This window comes from Metopolophium dirhodum, unplaced genomic scaffold (assembly GCF_019925205.1).
Source record: "Metopolophium dirhodum isolate CAU unplaced genomic scaffold, ASM1992520v1 scaffold5, whole genome shotgun sequence".
NCBI classification, from domain to species: Eukaryota; Metazoa; Arthropoda; class Insecta; order Hemiptera; family Aphididae; genus Metopolophium; species Metopolophium dirhodum.
Window position 1 is genome coordinate 19318 of NW_026869939.1, and position 23680 is coordinate 42997.

The 23680-nt window shown below is 32.1% G+C and overlaps 1 long non-coding RNA gene and 1 pseudogene across 1 annotated transcript; both read left to right on the plus strand.

Annotated features, from left to right (window-relative positions):
- The first annotated feature begins 12766 nt into the window (after positions 1–12766).
- Positions 12767–14245, plus strand: LOC132953491 (uncharacterized). The gene is made up of 3 exons (XR_009665665.1): positions 12767–12839; positions 13707–13811; positions 13886–14245. It is a non-coding gene; the product is annotated as an uncharacterized LOC132953491 (long non-coding RNA).
- Positions 14246–17626: 3381 nt separating this feature from the next.
- On the plus strand, positions 17627–18895 carry LOC132953490 (uncharacterized; annotated as a pseudogene).
- Positions 18896–23680: the final 4785 nt, after the last annotated feature.

Here is a 23680-nt window from a genome sequence, read left to right on the forward strand (position 1 = left end):
CATGAGGTCCCCCAACTGCCTTATAGCGACTGCCACTCTTTCAGACGTAAGGTCCACATGCTTGTCCACAATGTTTTGTCAAGTTAGACACCAAGATAGCGAAGACTCTGTTAGGACCTTATGACATGACCGCCGCAGAGCACGGAACCCTCGTCTTCTTGGAAACTATACACTCAGCTTAAACCACCACGAGTTCAAGACCGTGGTCCGACATCCAGTTACTGATGAAACTGAATGCTACCGCCTACCACAAAACGCTCCTCCAGTGTGGAGGGGATGGCTGACAAGGATACTACGGCCCCGTCCTCCGCAAATTCTATGAGCTCGACCGTATAATCTAAAAATATATTAGATGCATGAACAGGCCCCCAAGTTGTATTAAATTTCACTTGTTAAAAATTCCTGGCCACACGCTGTCAGCTGTTCCAATCTGCCTTAGTCAAATTGACCATCTTGGTCGAGTTAGTTCAGAAAATGTGATACACCTGATACAAAATTCCAAATTGGTTTTAAAGCCATAGCTGGTATTACCTACTCTATACATTTGATTGGATTGTTAACAAAATGATTAACTACTAAAATAAATTAATAATTTTTAAAATTCATAAAATTAAAATTCACTAGAGCTGTCATCACCTCGAGTCTTGACAAACGAAGAATCGAATGAAATGTGACTCTCACAGTTTCACATTTTATAAATGTATAACTTTGTAACAATGTAGTATGTGAGTATCTTTCTAAAGAAAATATAAAATATATTTTCATTATTTTTATATTTAAGTTTTGAATAACATTTTATAACAATCTAGAAGACTTCCCCCCCCCCCCCCAAAAAAAAAAAAAAAATCTGGAACGCTTACTTATTTAATCATGATATAAAAATACTATATTACTCTATAATTAATTTATGGAAAATATTTTGTACATAGTATAATTTAAACATTATCGTTTACAGTTGACTTGCGTACGTATTATTTTATTTTTATATATTTATGTTACGGGTAAGGTCCAAAAACAGTTATTGTACATACTATCCGGCTAATGTGAACCTTATAAATAGTATTTTTACTTTATCCAGTAGGTACAGATAGTGTTTACATTACCCGGATAATGTGAACATTTACCTTATTTTGTACTTTACCCGTAACATATATATATTTATCAGGTACCTACATAATAATATTATTTTGCATGAAACCCATTTTTTTAATTTTTTTATTCTGATTGGAACGAGGAAAGTATCAATATAATATTGGTAGGGTTCTAAATTGTAAATTGTAAATCATGCTAACTCATAATAAACCATAAGTTATCAATTATCATATTTTATAACTAATAAGTAACGTTAACATTAAAATTATTTTTTATCTAGTCGATATGGGTACGTAATGATTATGTATTTTTATTGAATTAGTAGTTTAATAATTCTATTTATATGAAATTTCTAATTAGTACCAACACAATTCATGTGCTTGAAACTAAAATGTGCTAAATAAAAATAAGTCAATTTATTTAATAAAATCCGCTGTTTATATATTATATTGTAATGGTACATAGCACACTTACTAATACGGTTCTTCTAAACTTTAATCTAAAGGTTAGGTTAGGGTTAAGGTCACTGACAACGATGAACACTAGACTAATATCCAATATCAAAAAAAAGCAAAAGATATCGGGAGATCAACCGACTATGAATAATTCAATGACTGCATGTAAAATTGTGCCTGCATTCATATCGAGTATGTTTGTATTTGACTCACTATAGTGGAACTTAGTGAGTTTTGACTGGAGACGAGTAGATATTAATTTCCAATCTCCTTCTGCCACAATGTGATACTATTTTACTGAGTCAAAGCCAAATTAAAATAATGAGCGATAAAAGATTGCATTTAAATTGCATTTCCGTAGTGATATTTTATCTATTTTAAAAGTGATATAAAAAAAAAGTCTGATGAACTCGGGGACTGCCGCGGTAAAGCTATTGCATAGCAATTTTGTAGCCATGTATCATGTAATTATAAATATTTATTTTTGTATGATATTAATTCAAGTTACACTTTTTGAGCACGATGATCGAAAAGAAAATGACAAAATGAGTTTTTTTTTTTGATAATAGTAGAAAATATTTTATTTGAGACTTTTTTGCTTAGCAACTGGTTAAACTATAAATAACAAATATAATAACAACATCTTACGATCACGCTTTTTTGTAACAAAAAAATTTTTTCAGTCACCACGCCAGGTTAGGAATATTTTTGGCTGTTAACAATAGAGTTACAACTGTACTTACTATTTATGTGGTAAAATAAATTAGTGAATGGCTCTCCTAAAGAATTTAATATTTTTTAATAGCATATTTTGGTTCCAAGCTGACAAAATGCTAACTAGTCGGATGACTTAAAAATTCCATAGGTTTGATATCTATAAATTTATTATTATACATTTTTATAGTATATAATGGGTTGATATTATTGTTTTTTTATTAGTTTATTATCATGCTATGATAATTATATATTATTATAAATGATTAACTTTAAAATAAGTCTTTTACAATAATTGTGTTAATATTTCACAGTACTAGGCTTTCTTCTAGGCTTTTGATTTCACATTTTTAGACGAGGCTTTAGGCTTTTGAGACTATGGTAATTATTAATATTTTTTTTTGTTTTACAGAAGAAAGTATGTAACATTTATTGAGTTTTTATTTTATAGATCTTTATAATTCATTTTTGTTTGAATGTTTCTTAGTTAATTTACATAAGCAATATTTTTAATTGTCTTTTAATCAACTGGAAATCACATAAAATACAATTTTCATATCTGGAACACTCGTTAGACGTTATACAAGCTATAAATGATGAGTTATTTATTATTTTATTCGTATGGTGTGTTACATTTAGACATCTAGTAGAACATAGATAATTTAGTTGAGCGTCTATTATTTTTTGTGTGAGTGCTATTTTGCCACAGCGGGACACACTAGGTACTACGTAACTTAGTATATTAAAGCTATTATTATAAATTAGAATTTTCACTATTTACAAACATTTTAAGTTAAAAACGTAGAATAACAAATTTCCGCTATTTTGTTTTGATTAAAATTTATTATTTGTAAACTATTTTAATGGCAATAACAAATAATAATACAGTGAAATATCCCTACTTAGTAATATAGGCTGGCGGTTTGTCTTCCTCAGAATTGTTTTTCGCATACAATGATTTTATATCATTGAATTTAAATTTAACACATCCATCACAATAACTTATATGAGTATAATATGACACGTCATATAAATGCACTATAGATGGGTCTTTTTAAATGTAGTGGTAGGTATACGTATATTATTGATAATGCTTATTTTTCTGAAAATGGTTAATTTCTCTACTTTTGACTAATGAGTTACGTTCCGCATAAGTATAGACAATTCTTCAATAATTTGAACTTAATTTTAGGGTAAATACTTAATTATTGAGTTTTCTTATTCTAATTAAACTTTGTCAATACGTATTTCACAGTACTTTTATCTTCTATGCTTTTAATTTAACATTTTTTATTAAATAATACGTATGATAATTTATTATTAACATTCTTTTCTTATTTTTCAGAAGCATGTATGTAACAACGTTTGTGTTTTTATTTCATTTATCTTTATAATTAATTTGTGTTTAAATGTTTCTAAGTAAATTAAATTTCAATATTGGTTTTAAACCAAGTGTTTGTAATTTTTTTTTTTTTTTTTTTTTTATTGGTCTTGAAATCTATAAAATTTCTGCTTCGACAACTTGGTCATTAGCATGTTACTATAAATAATAGATACATAATATTTATAGTGGGTAACAGATCTAAGAATTAAATACAAAAAGATACAATAGAAACAGTTTTAGATTAGTTCGTTTAGTAATTTGTACATTGAAAAGGGGTTGACTAGAGTAGCTTGAGTAATTTGGTTGTCTTAAAGAATTCGATGGTGTTGATCTCATTTTCAGGATTTGGGCCTAGACTTGCTCCAATTTGGTGGCTTATATTGAGCTCCTCTCTTTGTTGTATGTAAATTCTACATTCTTCGAATATGTGTTTTATTGTAATTGTTGTGCCACATGATTGGCATATTGGTGGATCTCCTTTGCTCATTATGTACTCATGAGTTAGTCTTGTGTGGCCAATTCTGGCCCTATTTAGTTTTTTTTCATTTGTGGTACTAATATTGGGATTTCTTCTCCATCTTTGGACCGTTTGTTTAACTTGGTTTAATTTGGTGTTTTGGATGTTCCATATATTTTGCCATATTATAGTGGTGTCTCTTTGAATTTGTTTTCTTATGTCAGAGTATGATGAAATGTTAATATATTGTGAATTCGGTGAATTGATTGCTAATTTAGCTTGTTTATCTGCCCTTTCGTTGCCGATTATTCCAATGTGTCCAGGTATCCAGATTAATTTTATATTGTTGTTCTTTTGGTTTGCTTCCTCTAGTCTATTCTGAATTTGAATTGCTATATCGCTCGGATTGAATTTATTTTTTACACTAATTAGTGTACTTAACGAGTCGCTTAGAATGATATGTTTTTGGTTTTCCTTTTTGTTTATATATTTTATGGCTAGCAATATAGCAAGTGCTTCGGCTGTATATATGGAACATGTCGATGGTAGTTTGAATGATGTCTGTGAATTGTTTTTTATTATGGCTATTCCTACCCCTTCGTCATTTTTGGAGGCATCTGTATATAGTTCTTGAAATTCATTTTGGTTCTCTAGAGTATTTTTCAGAAGGTTTTTGTATATAAGTGGAGGCGTGTTTTCTTTACGTAGAGTATTCAATTCTGTGTTTATTTTATATATGCTTGTCCATGGAGGACAAATTATTTTTTCTTTTTTATTATTTGTGGAATCTTGGTGTAGTTTTTATTATTTTGTAGATCAAGGGTTATGTTGCTAGTTGAAGCTGGGTTATTTGTTAATCTGGTTAGTCTCGCAGCGTATAGGAGTGTCAACTCTGTTCTTTTTAGGTCTGGTGTTGGTTCACCCGCTATATTATAAATACTTTTAATTGGGCTGCTTTTAAAGGCCCCTATAGCCATTCGCATCCCCATGTTGTGGTTTGAGTCTATATATTTTATTAATGTGTTTTTGGTCGTGTTATAAAGAAATGAACCGTAATATAATTTTGCTTGAATTGTTGATTTAAATATTTTGATCAATGTTTCTGTTTCACATCCCCAATTTGTGTGCGATAATAGTTTTATTAAATTAAGCGCTTTATTTGTAGATACTTTCAATGATTTTATGTGCTGCGACCACGTGAGCCTAGAATCGAATGTTATACCCAATATTTTTATACATGTTTTGTTGGGTATATTTTTATTATTCATTTTAATATTTAGTTCTCCTACATTTGATTTCCTGGTAAAGGTTATGCTCTTTGATTTTTCTATTGAAAAACCGAATCCCGTTTTTGCTGACCATTTTTCTAGTTGATTTGCTGTTGCTTGCAGGTGGTATTTAACTGTTTTGATATTTTTACTTCTACATGAGAAATTAGCATCATCTGCAAATATGTTGGCTTTTATCGGAAATTTACAATGTTTATCAATTTTGTTAATTGCCACTAAAAATAGTGTAACTGAAAGTGCGGATCCTTGTGGTACTCCATTTTCCTGTGTAAAGGTATCAGAGATATGGTTTGATGTTTTGACTTGGAATGTTCTATTTTTTAGGAAGTTCGTTATAAAATTTAGCATATTACCTTGGCATATGACTTTATTTAGCTTAGAAAGAATGTAGTGTCTCCAGGTGACGTCATATGCTTTTGAAATGTCTATACTAAGTAAGCCTAAGATTTGTTTATTTTGAAGAGCTTGCTGAGCTTCTTCCTTTATTGCGATGAGGTTGTCGTATGTGGAGCGATTTTTTCTAAAGCCACTTTGGAACGGCGTTAGGTAATTAATTTTTTCTAGATACCAAATAAGTCTAAAATTTACAATTTTTTCTATGACCTTACACATGGTGTTTAATAATGTGATTGGCCGATAACTTTCTGTGTTGAATCTACATTTTCCTGGTTTGTTAATAGGGATGACTATGCCCTTTTTCCATGTTGAGGGGAAGATACCATTACACCAAATGGTGTTGTATATTTTTTCGAGTAAGAGTTGACTTTTTGGACCAAAATATTGTATAAAAATAAATGGAATCCCATCAGGACCTGGGCTTAGACTTTTACATTTTTTTAGTGTGTATGCTATTTCTTCCCTTGTTATCTTTGAATTAATTTGAAGTTGATTTTCATTGTTGTGGTCAACTATATTAATGATGGGTGTATTTTCTTTTATGTGTTTGAGATTGATAAAGTTTGGACTGTATGATGTGTTATTACTGTTTAAATGGAAGTACTGTCCTAATTTGTTAGAAATTTCATTTGGATTTGTTATTAGTTTATTGTTGATTTCATCGATTAGGTTTATTTTATAGTTACGTTTAATTCCTTTAAGAGAGTGTATTTTATTCCATATGAGTTTGGTATCTGCCTTTTCGTTTATATTATTGATGAAGAATTCCCATGACTTTTTTTTACTTGATTTAATTATATATTTAGTTGCTGCCCTATGTTTTTTTAAATTAATATAATCACTTTGGTTTTTTGTTTTTTTTAATTTATTAAGGGCTTTATTTTTAGTTTTTATTGTGTTTTTGATGGTCTCATTCCACCGGGGTACCTTTGGTTTTTTCCCCCATTTCTTATTTTTTTCTATCGTAAGTTCAGCTGTTTTTATTATTGCGTCCGTGAATAATTTTGTTAGACTGTCTATGTTTAATGAGTCCATATATTGTATGTTGTCCACTTCCAGTTCTAGTGTCTCTGTGTATCTGGCCCAATTTGGGTCTTTTAAGTTCCACCTCTCTATTGCTTCATTGTTTTTTGCGTTGTATGTCCTAGATAAAATTTGAAGTATTATGGGAAAATGGTCACTGCTAGTTAGGTTTGGCGTTACGTTCCATTCGATCCGTTGTGCTAATGATGTGCTAGCGAAAGATAAATCAATGTTTGATAAGTTGCCATTTATTGGATTTAATCTTGTGGGTTCGGTGTTATTTAATAATATTATGTTGTTATTTTCCAGGATTTTTTCTATGACTTTACCTCTCTGATCAGTGTTTTTGGAACCCCATATTACGTTGTGACTATTAAAATCTCCTACAATTATAAATGGTTGTGGTAATTGTTTTATAATATTGTTAATGTCCGCGTCAGTGAATGATTTGTGGTTAGGTAGATATATATTGCATATGTTAATATCATTATTCGATAATTTGACTGTGACCGCTATGGCTTCTATGTCTGTAGATATGTTTAATTGACTGCTCGGGTAATTAGTATTAATGTATATGGCCACTCCACCACTTGCCCTTGCACTATCTAATCTGTTTTTATTATAACCATCATAATTAGCTAGGTTTGTTATGTTGTCGTTTTTGAAGTTAGTTTCTTGAATGCATATGATATCTGGATTATGTTCTTGTATTAAAATGGTGATTTCTTCGTACTTTTTATTGAACCCATTCATATTCCATTGTAGGATTTTTATATTATCATTTTTATGTGAATTCATTGTTTGTTTTTTTTTTGTGGTGTGTTTTTTTTTGTTTTGTTTTTTTTTTTTTTTTGTTGATTTGTTTATGCTTCTGAACTAGCTGAGTCATAATTATCATCTACTAACTTTTTAGTAAAACGAGTAAGTCTATTTTTTATGCTTTTGTTTTTTAAAGTAGGTTTTATTTTTAATAAAATATCAAGTAGTTCGTCTTTAGTAATCTTGTATTCTGTATATATGTCATATGGGTTAAAATCACCTTGGTTGTTTTCAAAAATATGTTTGAATGTAGTGAAGTCGATTTTGAAGTCTTCATTGTCATTGAAGATTTCTTCTGCAGGGCTTAAATTAGTATCAATGTTTTCTAGGAATTGTTTGAGAGAATTAGAAGTTATTTTGGGTTTTTTTTGTTTCCTGTACTTTCATGGTTTTGTTTTCTAATATGTTGCTTTGTGAGGGGTTGTCGATAACTGTAGGTGATTTTGGTAATGAGGGGGAGGGGAAATTGAAAGAGTCAGGAAGAGATCTTTTTGCGCCAGAGGTCGGGTCTATATCCATATTAGCCGTTAAGACTTCTTCATTTGTGGTGATTATTAAATTTGGTACATTTGATTTGTTTTTATACGTATTGTCAGGGCCATTTTCATTTGTTGCCGTCTGTGTTATGATTGTGTTTTCTTCAGGTTTATTCGGACAATTTGAGGCAATGTGGCCTTGCGTTTTACATAAGAAGCATGTTAGCGAGTCGTCCAATATAAATATTCTGTAGTTTGTGTCATCGTAGTTGATTAGGATTGAACTAGGGAGTTTTTCTACGTCTTCTTGACTTATGAATAATTGACGACGAAAGCTTAAAATGTGGGAGAAGTCGGCATCTTGTATACCTGCTCTTAAAAATGAGATGTTGCTAAGCAAAACTATATTAAGTTTGTTAAATTCATGTTCTATGGCTTCGTGCGGAATGTTGGGATAGACGTTAGATATAATTATTCGTTTGTTTGGGTTATGCAATTTACGGATTTTGAATTGTTGTTCATTAATTGTTATTATTGGGTGGTTGATAGTGAGATTGTCTACTAATGCTTTATTAGTTAGGAAAATGCACAATCGTTTATTCGATATACGGGAGGCGAAGATGATGTTGGCCGGTTTTACAATATTGCCGATAGCGATAATATAATCTTTGTGCGGGAATGTTTCGTTTATGTCTATTAATATTGCTTGTTCTTTTTTCGGGATTAGGCTGTTTGCTACAGTTGAGGCAAAAGATTTTTTGTGTGCATCTGCGGATATTTGTGCTTCGAGATTGTTTGTTGATGAGGAGGTCTTCTGTGGTGTGAGGATTTGCTGGGTTATTTTGGTTACTAGTGGCGTTGATTTGGTTGTTAATACCTGTGAGGTTTTAATTTGATTGATTTTACTGGGTGACTTTGTAACAGTTGACTTTGTGTTGGTTGGTGGGTTTTGACGGATTGATGGGCTCTTCATCGCGGGTTTTTTTGTGAACATGATTTAGTGTTTTGGGCTTGTGCCCTGGTTGTTTTTTTTTTTTTTGAGCGCGCGCCTACGGTATTAAATAATTACCATATTTACCTGCGTATATTGACTGCGTTGACTGTATGCTATCGAAGCTAATAAATACGGGACTCGCGATAATAAACGTGTTGTCTGTACGCAGTATAAACACGAACTGTGTTTGTAATTTATAGTTCAATACATGTGATCTTATAACAGAACAATATTATTATTATTTTATAATTAATAACTACAATTTTCATTTTATTCCAGTCGATAATGGTACGTATTACGTAATCAGTTTTATTTTGTAAAATATGTCTTATGGTCATTGACAGTGTTCGAATTAGATAAGTACTTTTTTATCTAGATAAAAAAAAGATACAATTATTTTTAAATGGTTTTAAATGTAGGTATATTTTAGTTGGGCACTAGGAACATAATAATAATAATGACATGAATAATAATAATTACAATATTTATAAACCATAAACTTTGTTTGAGAATCTGTATAAATATTTAAAAATGCTTTTGTACAATTTCGCGATTTTTATAAATAAAAAATGTATCTAGATGAATTTATTTAGATTAGTAAAAAAAATATCCAAGATAAACGTTTTGATGCCTTGTAACTATTTATCTAGATGAGATAAAATATGAACAAATAATTATCTAGATAAATTTATCTAGATAAGTCCGAACACTGGTCATTGAATAATACCATGATAAATAAAAGAGATAATATCTCAACAACATTCCAAATTTGAATCTTGTTTGCGCATCTCCACTTTTTCCTATGTGTTTGGTATGACGCAGGCATCCTTATATAACTGTTCTCCGTCAATTGTATTATCCGTGCCTATGTTTTAAACCTTGTGGAGAAAAGCAATATGGCGGATATGCGTATCACAAAGTTGCTGACGTACCTCTTTTCTTTATTATGATTCATACAAAGTCTTTGATTATGAGATGTGAAGGAACATGAAGGAATTCATGGATTTTCCAACGATAATTTTTAATATTTTACTGTTTTGTTTTTTTTTTAAAAAACTACGTTCTTGGAGTTACTGCTTAGACCTTTGAGTGCTTTCGACGCATATTATGTGCGTTCTAGCCACGAAAGATAGTATGGTTGACCAACAAATCTAGAAAAGTGTCTACCGTAGTCAGTATTAAACAGCTGGTGATTTCGACACTAGCGCTTATTTGTTGTGGTCACTATAAATGTAGTTACCTTTCAAATGTGAAGTTGCGTGATAGCCACTATGACATATAAGCGCTAGTGCTTAAATCCCCAGCTGTTTAATTTAAATTTAATACTGATTATAAAGATTCATTTCGGCAGACATTTTGCCAGTATGGCAATCATGGGTCGATGGGTCGATGGGAAACCATACTATCTATAGCCGTGGTTTCCTTGCGAAGGCAATCCACGAATTCTATATAGCGACGTATAATATAGTATGCGTTTTCGCTTTTATCAACCGGAATACGGAATATAGTCCGTTTGGGCGAATCGACTTTATGACCGAAAAGCTTTATAAACAAATTACCGTACAAAACGTAAAATGACATTTTATCAGTGGGTGGTAAAATCATTATTACAAATTAATGCTGTCCAGGAGGACAGTAGGATTATTAATTCAGCACTCAAAGGGTTAGTGACCTTTGACGGCAAAATATTAGTTCATCTCCGTATTTCATAGATAGTGAATCATAAGGTTTAATATTATTTATTAAACAGTAGGTATGTTTATTATTTTATTTATAGGAAAGACAAGTACGTGCATTTTGTATTTTTAATTTTTATTTGTGGTTATTCTATGAGTCTCATAACTTTTGTAAGGATCACCATCCTCAAATGTTTGCTTACTCACTGTGAATATGAATCCGATTAAAAATGGATAACTAATACTGGGTATAAGTATATAACTTAGTCGACCTTTTATTACCTATATTCACCTTCTGTGTTTATAAACTATAAATATAAACCAACATTTTAATAACGATTATTTTCAATATTTCGGTCTAATTCAAATTATACTATTTAACTTTCAACATTATATTTTGAAAGCGTTTGTATATTTGTAATATTATGTGTATAAGATTTAACGGTAGGTCCATTCAAAATAATATCACATTCATAACACATAAGTTATTATAATTATTCTTCTTTTTAGTTAAAATAGCGAATGGTACGTACTATATAATATATTCAATTTAATTTTATGTAAAATGTATTGAACAATTTAATTTGAGTTTTCACCATGAACACTTTTAAAACATGCTTTGAATAACTTATAAAGCATGATACATTATAATACATAATACTTAGGTATTACATATTATAAAATATTGTGGTTGATAATATAATATGTAAAACTTTTAGGTTCAGAGCGTAGCGAATGAATTTATTGTATTTACAATGATGTGTATTTTGTTTTTTTTTCGGTCATCGATATTTTGGGTATCATTTTTGAGTTTTTGACGTCAGCATAGAATAGTGAAAATAGATAGAAATTTGAATGTAATTAGTGGAATTGCGTGGTCAAAATTTAAAATTTCCATTAGTTTAAGAAATCACCACTAACAACAAAAAAATTGTAATATTTACGGAAAGCCAATTTGATATATTTCCAAAATATTTATATTAGCATTTTTCATATGTGGTAAAAATGTTTGAAGTATTATGAGCTATTTATTGCCTTGAGACATTTTTCGAATATTGTAAATTGTTTTTAAATTATATATCTATGCTAGGATGACACAATGCTCCATTTTTCGTATGCATATAGTAAACACTACACATATTATATAATACATATATTATTATTATTATAATAACTATATATAAAACATATATATATTTATTGAGTTATTTATTCTAAAAATCGGTTAAAACTTGACTGCTATGTATTTTTACATTTTGATCTTACATCGTCGTTGAGTAGTTCAATGTAATGGATGTGTTAAATTTTTATAACACGTAAATGGTCCAATCACTACATATAAAAAATTATTCTGTGACTAGACGGACTCAACAAAAAGTGGCATTTGCCATTTTGTATTACATTCTGTTTACATTTTCATTTAACTTTTAACCATAAAATAATTTTCGCGCATTTATATTTGCATTTTCATGGCATATACACCCTCCCCCAGAAACACATTTTGCATACAATACAACATGTATATTAATTATATTATTTATATTATTAATTATGAATATATGTTTAAGCTAAATATGTCTATTAAAATCTTTATATCCCCCCCAACCATGAAAAAATCATAGATACGCTACTGGTGCAACAGTAAAAACACATAACCAGATTTTGTACATTAAATAATGCCGTTTAAATGCTGCATGCTAATGATGTGTTTAATATAGAGGTAGCTAAATACAATTTACGAATTGTTTAAGAAAAATTAGCCTTACTCAATTCGATTAAACGAGTCTTGTCAACGTTAAAAAACGTAAAATGTTCAGTTTGTTGATGTAATACAGAAACGCCTAATTTATATATTTGTACTAATTCAAATTGTAATTATACGCTATTACTGAATTTAATAAAATGAATATATTAATTATTAATTATTAATTATTAATTAAACTAATGATTACTGTTATATACGATGTAGAATATAGATACCTATACACCATAAACAATTGGAAATTGTAACAATGTAGTTTATTTTTACAGAATTAGGAATAAGATTCAGTAACTATATGAAAGGTATGTATGACTAGTATGACACGATACTACAATTTATTAAAAATTAAAATTGACTATAAATACTGTTATAATAGTAACTATAGTCTATATTACATATAATATTATTTATATGTATATTAATAAAATTGTTTAAATATATATATATATATATAGACATATGACATAGCCACATAGGGTCTATACGACCTAATCAATGTCAACCGGAGCATGACTGATCGTAAAATAAGAATATGGTGTTTTAATACGTAATGATAATATTTAATAGAAAAAAATTACTTGAGCAAATGGTGTTGTCCCCCGACTCAAGTCAATGACTTATTAAGGCAACGCTCCAGTATAAATGCTGAGTCGGGATCGACCGTAGCGTTTATGTATATCAGTGGGTTATATTCGTATACGTAAAAAACATGTTAAAAAAATTGCATTGTGTGAGATGTTAGAATGACCTCTTAATTTTCCAGTTCAAGTTAATAGCGTAACTATAATAGAACAGGACATCTCAGGGTCCAGGGAATATTAACGAGTCTGATTGTTGCCACATTGCATGTTGGGCATTATATATTATTAATATTTTTTGGATTTAATTCTTTTTAACAATATTTTTATGTCTCAGTAAAAAGTATTGGTAAGATTTATCAAAATCGGGAAATTTAAAAATTATTTTTCATTTTATGATGATAGAAAATTACAATATTATGTTTCACTGTAAAAATAACTATAATCGGTTAGAGTTGAATAAAATGTAGCCGGATTTGCGGTAAAAATTGTTCATCATTATATTCGTACACAATCAAGTACTATCAATATATTATAATCTAATTCACATAGTCAAAAATCTAAAATCAAAAACACCAATTTATTTTTCAGATGCTAATCCGGCAACTAGATTCTGTGGCAATAAAATCGATGACAACCGCAGTTATTTGAAAAACATTATATATTAGGAGATTAACATTTCAATATTTTGGCTGGGTAAATATTTTATGATAAGTATAAATTAAATTATTTAGTACAATATATTAAATTGATTCTAATTATATTTTCAGGTTTAATAGAAACATATTTTCAGCTACCAAGAATTCACTATTTTGCAGGCCCAGTCATTATTAATTTAAATAATATATTATTATCATTATATCAAGGATTTTCCTTACATGATTTACAAAAAACAAAATGCACTTACCTTTAATGCGGGAGAAAAAAAAATTCTTTAATTTTTTTTGTTTTTAATTCTAAAAGACACATTTCTTGAAACAAACTGCATACATTTTCTACCTGCACAATTATATATTCTAACACAATTTAACTCTTTCCCTTTTTTCATTACTATTGTTATTATTACTATTTTTAAATGTATTTCCTTCATTATACAATTTTATATATGAACGTAATACGTATTGATTAGTTTTCTGTGCCACATAGAAACTTAGGTATTTTATGCAGTTTGCTTTGAATTAATAAAGTATATTTAGTTATATATATATAAACTGTTTTATATTTTTATTTCTAATATTTATTAATAATGTACCTACGTTTTACATTGAGCAAAATTTTAACAAAAAACAATATACAACATGGAAAATAAAAATATAAAACATAAATAATTTTCAGATTCTAGAAGGAGCGGTGAATAAATTATTTTGTAGGTTTCTCATAAGGAAACTATATGTATACTTATACGTAGTTACCGTATACTGTAACCAGAAAATCTAAAAATATATGAACACATTTTTTTTTTTTATAGACATTTTAAGTTTAAATGTGGACGAAATTATATATGTACACAAAGAATAACAATTCTAATTATTTTATTGTAATTTACAAATATTATTCATAGACATTTGAAACTTTTAAAGTATATTATTGTAATTTATCCTTTATATACACAATTTAGAAGTGATGGACAAGTTTTATATTATGACGTATCTTGTCGGAAACTATTACCTATAAATGAATCAACGCAATTAAAAGTACTTATAATTTGTATGTAGGGGGGACGAGGTGGCCGAGTGGTCTAACGCGACGGATTCGGCACAGCCGGTCCGAGTTCGATCCTCGACCACTGGGCGGCATTTTTCTCCGTGCAAGTCACGGTGTCCGGAGAACAAGTGCCGCCATCCCCCCACCCCGGGGCACGGCAGAAACCTACGGGTGCCCCATTAGAAATTCTGCCAAACACAACACACACGTGTACCAACCTACCCAATATAAAAACCTACCAAACCTACCCAATATAAAACCTACAGTGCCCTCCCCACACCCAATGGCCTATGTTGCCGCGGGTTACCCAATAAATAAAAAAAAAAAAAATTTGTATGTAACAATCTCTAAAAGCTCCTATTAGTTTATTACTTATCATAATATTCGCATCTAAGTATAGATATTATATGGATCATGATATAAATGTTGCTACTTATTAGGTAAATTATTTTATTAAAATAATTGTATTATTATTTAAATCTTAATTATAATATTATTGTACTATGTGCTACTATGTGTAACTTTAATAACATTCGGATAGCAATCGGTGTCCGTAAAAAGATCTTTACATAATATGGTAGTTACCAATGTAGAAATATCCAAAGCGAAAAATAATTCATGGTTTTTTCTTGTCAATTTCAAGTACTAAAAATAAGTTAAGTAATAATATGAATGCGATATTTATGCACATCATACTGTGAATAATATAGCTACGAAAAAAATAATTTTAGCTAACTAATTAACAATGCAGATTACATAACTATTAAGTTCAAAGCAAATAACGTAGGAGAAAAGTAACTTATATACATAAATAACTACTTATTGAAATACGTCACGCATATCTATATACCTACCTAAGCAGCAGTGACTTCGAGTAACAAAAACTCCCCAGTGGAGACATATTATAAAACGAATTCATCAGCTTTATATTGAACAATACCTATAATACTAGGTACAAGCAAGGTGAGTGAAATAAAATATACTAACATAATTTGTATTTGTGTATTTATGTATTTATGTAAAATGAGAAATTAATATAATATACCTACTTATTGGTGAATAAATGTATAAGATAATTTGAGTTTGATTTCTTCGTAAAGTTTGTATATTTTATAATTGATAAAACGTTAAAGATAATATTCTGAAACTAAAGGAAAACAATTTAGTTGGGTACATTAAAATAATAATTAAAATAATAATTTTAAGAAACATAATCTTAGACTAAATAATATATTAATATTAAAAAATCGTTATCAAGTTTTTTTGTATCTGAATTTAAATCTTAATAAATCACTGTGTGTTTTGTTAATATTTCTATCATTGTAAATGTGTATAGTATGTAGGTAAATAAATTGTAAGAAAACAACTCTCTATCTTCAACTCAAGCACTGCTTATTGAAGGTAGGAAGATAAACCAAAATGTTTATAGAATTTTTTTTTTATATTATAAATATATAGTTTATTTAATAAAAAAAAATAAAGTAAATAGATAGTTATGTTTTCAAAAGAGGTGTAGTGTTATCAGTCCCAGAAAAGTAAATGTTCAATGAATAAATCGGCTTATTTTTAATAAACTTATGGATTATATAATATATATTTATATACCTACATTTTTACATAACTTACTTATAGGGAAGATTGATTTTCAAGAGTTCTTTTCCCTTATTAATTTTAAAACAAACTTCCATAACAGTAGAAATTGAGATTTACTCTATCCCATCCCTTATAAATTGAACTATATGATAAACAGTCCCTCTAATATATTAATGGCTGCGGTTAATTCTATTACTTTTGATTATATTTAGCACGTCTCATTTTTATATCTCTCTTTGTTGTTATTTACCTATAAGTTTTTTTTTCATTTTTTATCTGTAACTTTTCAATTGTAATATGCTTCTTAGCTTATACTTCTGTTATATTCATATTATCTTGCTGTATATCAGAGCTCACGTACCATGTTTAATTTTTACTGTGCTTTCGTGTATAATAACCTATGTTATAGGACAGAAGTCCGTTTATATGAATAAATAAATAAATAAATTTCATATAGGTGCCTATATGCAGTATTTTTTTAACTACCCATACACTTTGTGTTTGGGCTGACTTTGATTGGAATTAGGTGTGTAGCCAGTTCCCAGTACCCAGTTAATAAAAAAATATAACACAGTTGAGCTTGAGAGGACCGCAAAGTGTTTAATCTCTGCAAAGCTAATAAAATACAAACATCATAAATATTTAAATAATTATTTTAGATATACCTACTTAGCGTCCGTTGATTAACTGCTATAACAGTGAGCACCAATTACCTCGTCAGTGATAATATAATAATAACAATAATTATGAATATTGACACGATAATAAAACCGATGAATTATAGTATATTCTCTAACCAATTATCCATTGTAAAGCTAGCATTTTCGACTACTTGTATTCTACGAGTACCGGCATCGACATCGCCGTGCGTGACATATTTTTTTTAGAAGCACTCAACCAGGTAAGCAAACAATTATAATTAATATAGCTACGAAGCGTTCGATACGGAAGATAATAATATGACATACGAATAATTAACTAAAATTAATTAAAGAGGAATTGGACAGTTACAGTAATTATAAAGTTTGAAATTGTCAAACCCTCTAAGGTTCTAAACACCACTTGAATATTGGTCGAGTGTTGACACACCTAAACATTTGCATTTCCATCAATATTTTCTGTGTTTTCTTTTCAGCAGGCTCACCGCTCAAACAACAGACGTTTCAATATTATTATAATATTTTGTTCTTTCGCACCGATTTCACACAACGACGATGAGCGGAAGCAGCAGCAGTAGGGCAGCAGACAAGTCGGAGTTTACCGAGCACGCTGTGGCCCATATTTTGCAACGCGCCTCGCCGTTTGTGGGCCACCAAATGTATGACTCTAACCGTCAGCTGCTTAACAATGTGGACAGCAAAGGCTACAAGAAAATTGAGCAACTCATAAAAAATAAATTTCCCACCGTGAGTATACTGCGACGATTGATCAGTGACGGTAATACCGTTGGGCCACGTAGTTTTTAGTAATTATTATTAATTAGTATTAATTATTGTTAAACAGCATTACTCGCTAATTATTACTTTATAATACTCGTACCTATATTACTCATGACCCACCCATTTGCCTCACATTAGTTTTACCGTCGTTTTTCCGCTACCAAAATTGTACAAAGTTTGACAGTGATGGGTACACTGTCACGCTGATATCATACCATAAAAATACTTTGTAGATAAAGTTCACTAAAATAGGCAGCCACCTAGGGCGTAAAACCTAATTTGAGCCACGGCCGTTACAATTCCTTTTATAAGTATCCAAGGCATCTGCAGGGGAGGCAAGTACTGGCAATTAACCACCTTAGATTTTTCTGGGTCAATTATCACAATCATTATTAGGGCTGGAATTGTAATGTCTTAAAAAAAAGGTATAATATATTTTCTGTCATAACTTTGTTCAGAATCTAAAAGAGTATACAAGATTTTATCATAATATTATATGCAGGTAAATAATCTCAACCAAAAAGCAACGCTTGTGCGTGAGCGGATGAGCCAATTCGTGCTTCTCATAACAATATAGAGGTTTTGAACACTAACATATTTTATATTTATTACGAATAACTATCGATCTTGTAATATATTACCTGCCTATATTTTGAGCATTTACTACCTCTAAAGTCTAGTTATTAAACCAGACACAATTTGATTGATTAGTAAATAATATTTATATTTACATAACATATATGTATTATAAGATGTCGATTAATATTTCAATGCGACATCAAACAGATACGCTAAGTCCTCGCCCCCCCCCCCCCCAGATGTATGGCATGTATTTGCTGTGCAAGGAAGAATTTAGAACGCAAGGTGTCCAAGAAAAGTTACTGTACCACGTGACCTCTGAGTCCAACGCCCTGGAGTCATTGGAGAGTGGACTCCACTGGAGGCGCACTGAGCGCTAAGTTCGGGCGTGGTGTGTCGTTCAGTAGTGACGCCGACTACGCTAATTATTATGCAAATAGTTACTTCGGTGAAGGTATAATATAATTTTATTAGTTTATTATTAATGTTTGTTTGTCAATTAAATAATAAGCATCATAATACGGATCATACCCACTAAAAAAGTCGTTGTTAAATTAATATTCGGATGTTTACTGAACCTTTTTTTACTTCTTTGTTACCCTTCACTATAAATACCTATCTACCTTACTTTTTTATTTAGAGGATATCAGTGCATCATAGCCTTTTATTTAAAAGTGAGTTAACCTATCCATCTATAATGTTACAATTGTACAATGTCCATGGATCAAAAATGCACACAGTTATTCAAAAATTAAAAAACATAAAAAATGATAACAAAAAAAAATAGGATCCTAGGAAAAATAAATTGTTATTTTTTTGAATGGCTTCAAATTATATAAAATAGTAAAAATTTTCAATACGTCAATACTTTTATTTTTATTATTAATTGTCATTACTCATTACGTTTCAATGTACCTGTACTTTGTTCTTGTTAGTTATATTATAATAGAATCGTTTTCGATCTCTGGTACATCTATAGATACCACTAATTGATCCAGATACCAATTATATGTATTTATAGGTTTCGAGTCAATTTTATATTCTACAACAGGGAGATGAAGTTCAATTTGACATTACTGGCTTAAACATTTATCGATTACCATATACACAAATAAATATTGTTTATGAAACAATTTTGTACTCGTACAAATATATGTATTTATTGCATTTATAGTTACTTATTTTTTTTTTTTTTTATTGAACTTAAGCCCGGCGATTATTGCCATTAGCTGTTGTAGGGGTTATGAACTGTGGTGGGGGTAAGGTTGGTACGGTAGGTTGATTTTAAGATTGTTTTTTAACGGTTGTTACGGTAGGTAGCAAACACATGTATGTGTGGCAAGGTTTTTAACTACTATGAACCCGGGTGGTCACCCATCCGGGAGCTAGTAGCTGTGGCCGTTAAAAAAGTGCGCCATGTATTCCTGCGCCCTCTGTATAAAACACGGACTAAGATACAAATTGTGTAGCCAAATAAAACCACCGGTAGCGCTGAAAACTTCAAGAACAGTATTCTTATCAGCTAAATGACGCCTTTTCGTGGACGTCCCCCGATCCCCGCCGACACTGTCGTTTCCAGTCCATTATATCTTAGTCCGTGAATATAACCATTGACTATTATAATGGGTCAATGAATATAACTATCTTAAATCGTGGTTCGCCGCCGTGTCCACCGAGCGCTAGTGTGCTGTATGCAAATTGCAAGGTGCCGCAGGCCGCTGGCCGTTGCCTACTACGACGAGCAGCGCCGATCGCCGAACACTTCATGGTGAATTGAAACACTCGGTCAGGTCATCTCTCTATAATATCTGGTAAGTAAACGATCATACTAATTAATATAGATACTAGCATTGATTATAACTTATAAGTATTTATAATCAATGGTACTAGGTATAATATATATTCAACTATTAATATTTATAGTCAGATTGAATGGACACCCAGGGGAGTGGGCTATGGGCTCAACCTTCTCCCTCCTATGTTTTCTGGAAGTATTAGAATTTGCAGTTTCATTCAGCTCTTTATGATTTAGCCTCGAATCTCATGCACCAGAAAAGTGACAATAGGCCTGGTTGTGAAATAATTAGTGGGTAATGTACCATATTATGATGGTGATTGGGTTTCAGATATGACTGTGATAATTGTAAATATAATTCATGATATTCTTAATTCTTAAATGAGGGTTTGATACTTTTGTCGCCGCCGCATCGGCAGTTATTATGATATCGCCATATCACCGACCACCACACACTCATACACACGGTCATTATAGCTGTTAATTATTTTTAAGATAATTATATAATATGTAGATTAGGCCACGATCGTCCAGCATAGGCCGCCGGGGTGCGGCAGTCCGTTCCGTAGTGCCTACGCCGAAATAAGATGTTACGGAATATAAATACGCGAGTGCATCTGCCATCGGTGGCCTATGAATATAATATGATCGCGAATGCGAGCGGGCGACTGGATTTTCTTTTGTAATTATTGTCCGTGTGTCGCTATTGTTAAATGACGTAAACAGTAACGGGCAAGATGGCAGTTTAATATTAATAATCGGTAGGTAGTGATCGCGCGAGGGTGCAATCCAACCGGACGCCGATTGTGCGTCGGACATTCGGGTCTGTGTGTACGATGTGTCATCTGGGCGAGGAGACGTCGTATCACATGCATAATTAGTGTGGTTCAGCCATCGACCAGCAACGTGGATCGCGGGATCAGAACGGGCAAGCAGGCGTCATGGAGGTTTGGTCATAAGGACAGTCGAGTGGTCGGCGGCAACAACTGGTAACGCGGTATCACGACAGTGATACGCGCTTTTATTATCATTGTTTATGATACCATACCATTGTTTTGTATTTTGTTTGTTTATTTTTTATATTGCCTTCGCGGCGTTTTGTATTATTATTATATATTATTGTCTCGACTATCGATCCAATATTAAATTATATAGTAGGTGGGCGCCTACATCCCTCACATATTATGTATTACACGGATGCTAATTATTATTTATATTTATTATTATATGTTGTGTGGTGTCTATCATTTTAATACGGTCCACTTTTTAAGATTGAAAAACTCGCTGAAGTTGTTAATTATTTATTATTATTAATAACCTATATCTCTAGGCGAGTAATTGTTACAATACACGACACATCACATACTGTGTAATTTTTTGTATAATCTGAAATTGTATTAGGTATTTATATAGTTTTGTTTTTCTTCTGTTTTTTTACTTTTTTTTTGAGATTTATTCAATTTTGATGTTCTTATCGTTATATATGTATTTGTGTGAATTATTTTTAAAACTTCTATTATTTCGAATATATTAGGATGATGATGATAAAAGTTTGAATTGAATTTGAATCAAAATTATTTAAGCAAAGTGCTGCACTTATAATGCACTAAGTGTGAACAAGATATGATCTGGTGTGTTTAATTTTGATCCATTGCATGTTGTATGTTTATATTTATGTTCTTTTGAGTATATTAATCAAACATAGTACCTATAAATAGATACAAAGTACCTATATTTCTCAGAGAGCAGATTATATCCGACTATGTAGGTGTCTATTTATGCTGTACTTAACTTTTTTGGCTTACTAACCAGTCTTAGCAATAAATATTAAATACGATTTTCAGTTCTGGAAAATATGATCCAACCTGTGGCCTTTCAATCTGGAGTTGTAAACGATGATATCAATATATGTAAGCGGAAAAGAACACTAGAAAAGAATGTAAAATTTAAATTATTTATTTTATTTTAATATAACATGACGTCTTATATTTCTATAATTGTCATTGTAGAGTTCAATTCAAACTCCAGTACGATGTCCGAGTGTAATACAATTGGGAAAATTTGAAGTGGAGACTTGTTATTCATGTCCATTTCCACAGGAGGAGAATTATCCGAGATTAATATTTTGTGCATTTTGTTTAAAATACTAACCACAGCGCAACGCACCGCGGTCCTGATACCCTCCGTGATTTTCGTCCTGGCTTTCCGACTCGGCCGGCGGGACCACCACTGGACGAAAAGGGGAGAGAATCGTCAGACCACGCCTCAACGCACCGTGGTCCTGATCCACTCCGTGATTTTCGTCCTGGAGTCCCGAGACTCGGCGGACGGGATGACCGCAGGCCGAAAAGGGGAGAGAATCCGCGGACCACACCGCTACGCAGCGCGGTCCTGATCCTCTCCGTGATTTTCGTCCTGGGGTCCCGTCGGCACAGTGTCTGCCGCGTTGATGGCCCCTCCGCCGTGGAGTCGCGCACCACCGAACCCTGAAACTTGATCAGTTTCTGCGGGTCAGGCGACGCAGTGACGTCCGTATTCCCATAGCTTACCTTAGCTCTATCGCTCACCCATCGTGCTCTGGGATCTCCGCCGCCGCCGTCACGAGTCGCCTTCGTGCAAGCTGCAGCTGTCGTCGAAGTACCGTCGGGGCGGTATCGTTGCCCACGCTGGTCTAGCTAGCCGTCGTATGTCGTCGTCGTCGTCCGTCCGTCGCTCCTCTCACGACCTACGCTGCTGGGCCATCACCGAGCAGCCACAGATGGTCTCGTGTGTCGGCAACCGCGAGCTCGCGACGCCATCGACCACGACCTCGTCTTTCCGCGGGTGGCCGGAAAACGTACAGGGTGACTTACCGCCGTACACCGTTAAGTGCTCTGTCACGTATTAATCCCCCATGTCGCTGCCGTCTTGTCTGGTGTTCTTCGGTCCGAGGAGGAGGGAGGGGTGGACTGCGGCTTCACTCTCCTCGGAAGCATCCGCACAGCATCAGTCGTGTGACCCGCCTCACACCCTTCCACGTGGGGGCCACTATTCGCCTTGTGCGTCCACGTGGAGGTGTGGGGTCTGCTAGTTTTGGTGCTTCCAATTCAGTTATCCTGACCAGTCCATTTCCGTCCCTCTCTTTGCCCACGGCCGGTGTCTCTATCATCTGTTCCGGAACTGTAACTGCCTCTGCGTCTCCGCTGGCCATAGCCTCCGATGAGTCTTCGTCGCAGACAGCTTCAACAATCTCACCCAAAAGGGTGTTCACGAGGTTATCTAAAGCTGGGTCTTTCATGTCGTTGATGTCCTCTGGGACTTGCTCTTCATCGATATGCTCTTGATTTTCGTTGACGAAAAATTCGTCAATAAGCCTGTTAATCATTTCCCTCAGGATTGCGTCTATATCGATCTCCGTCGTGGCCATGTTATTTTATTTACAGTGTTTTTTTTTCCGGTATAGTATGGAACAAGTA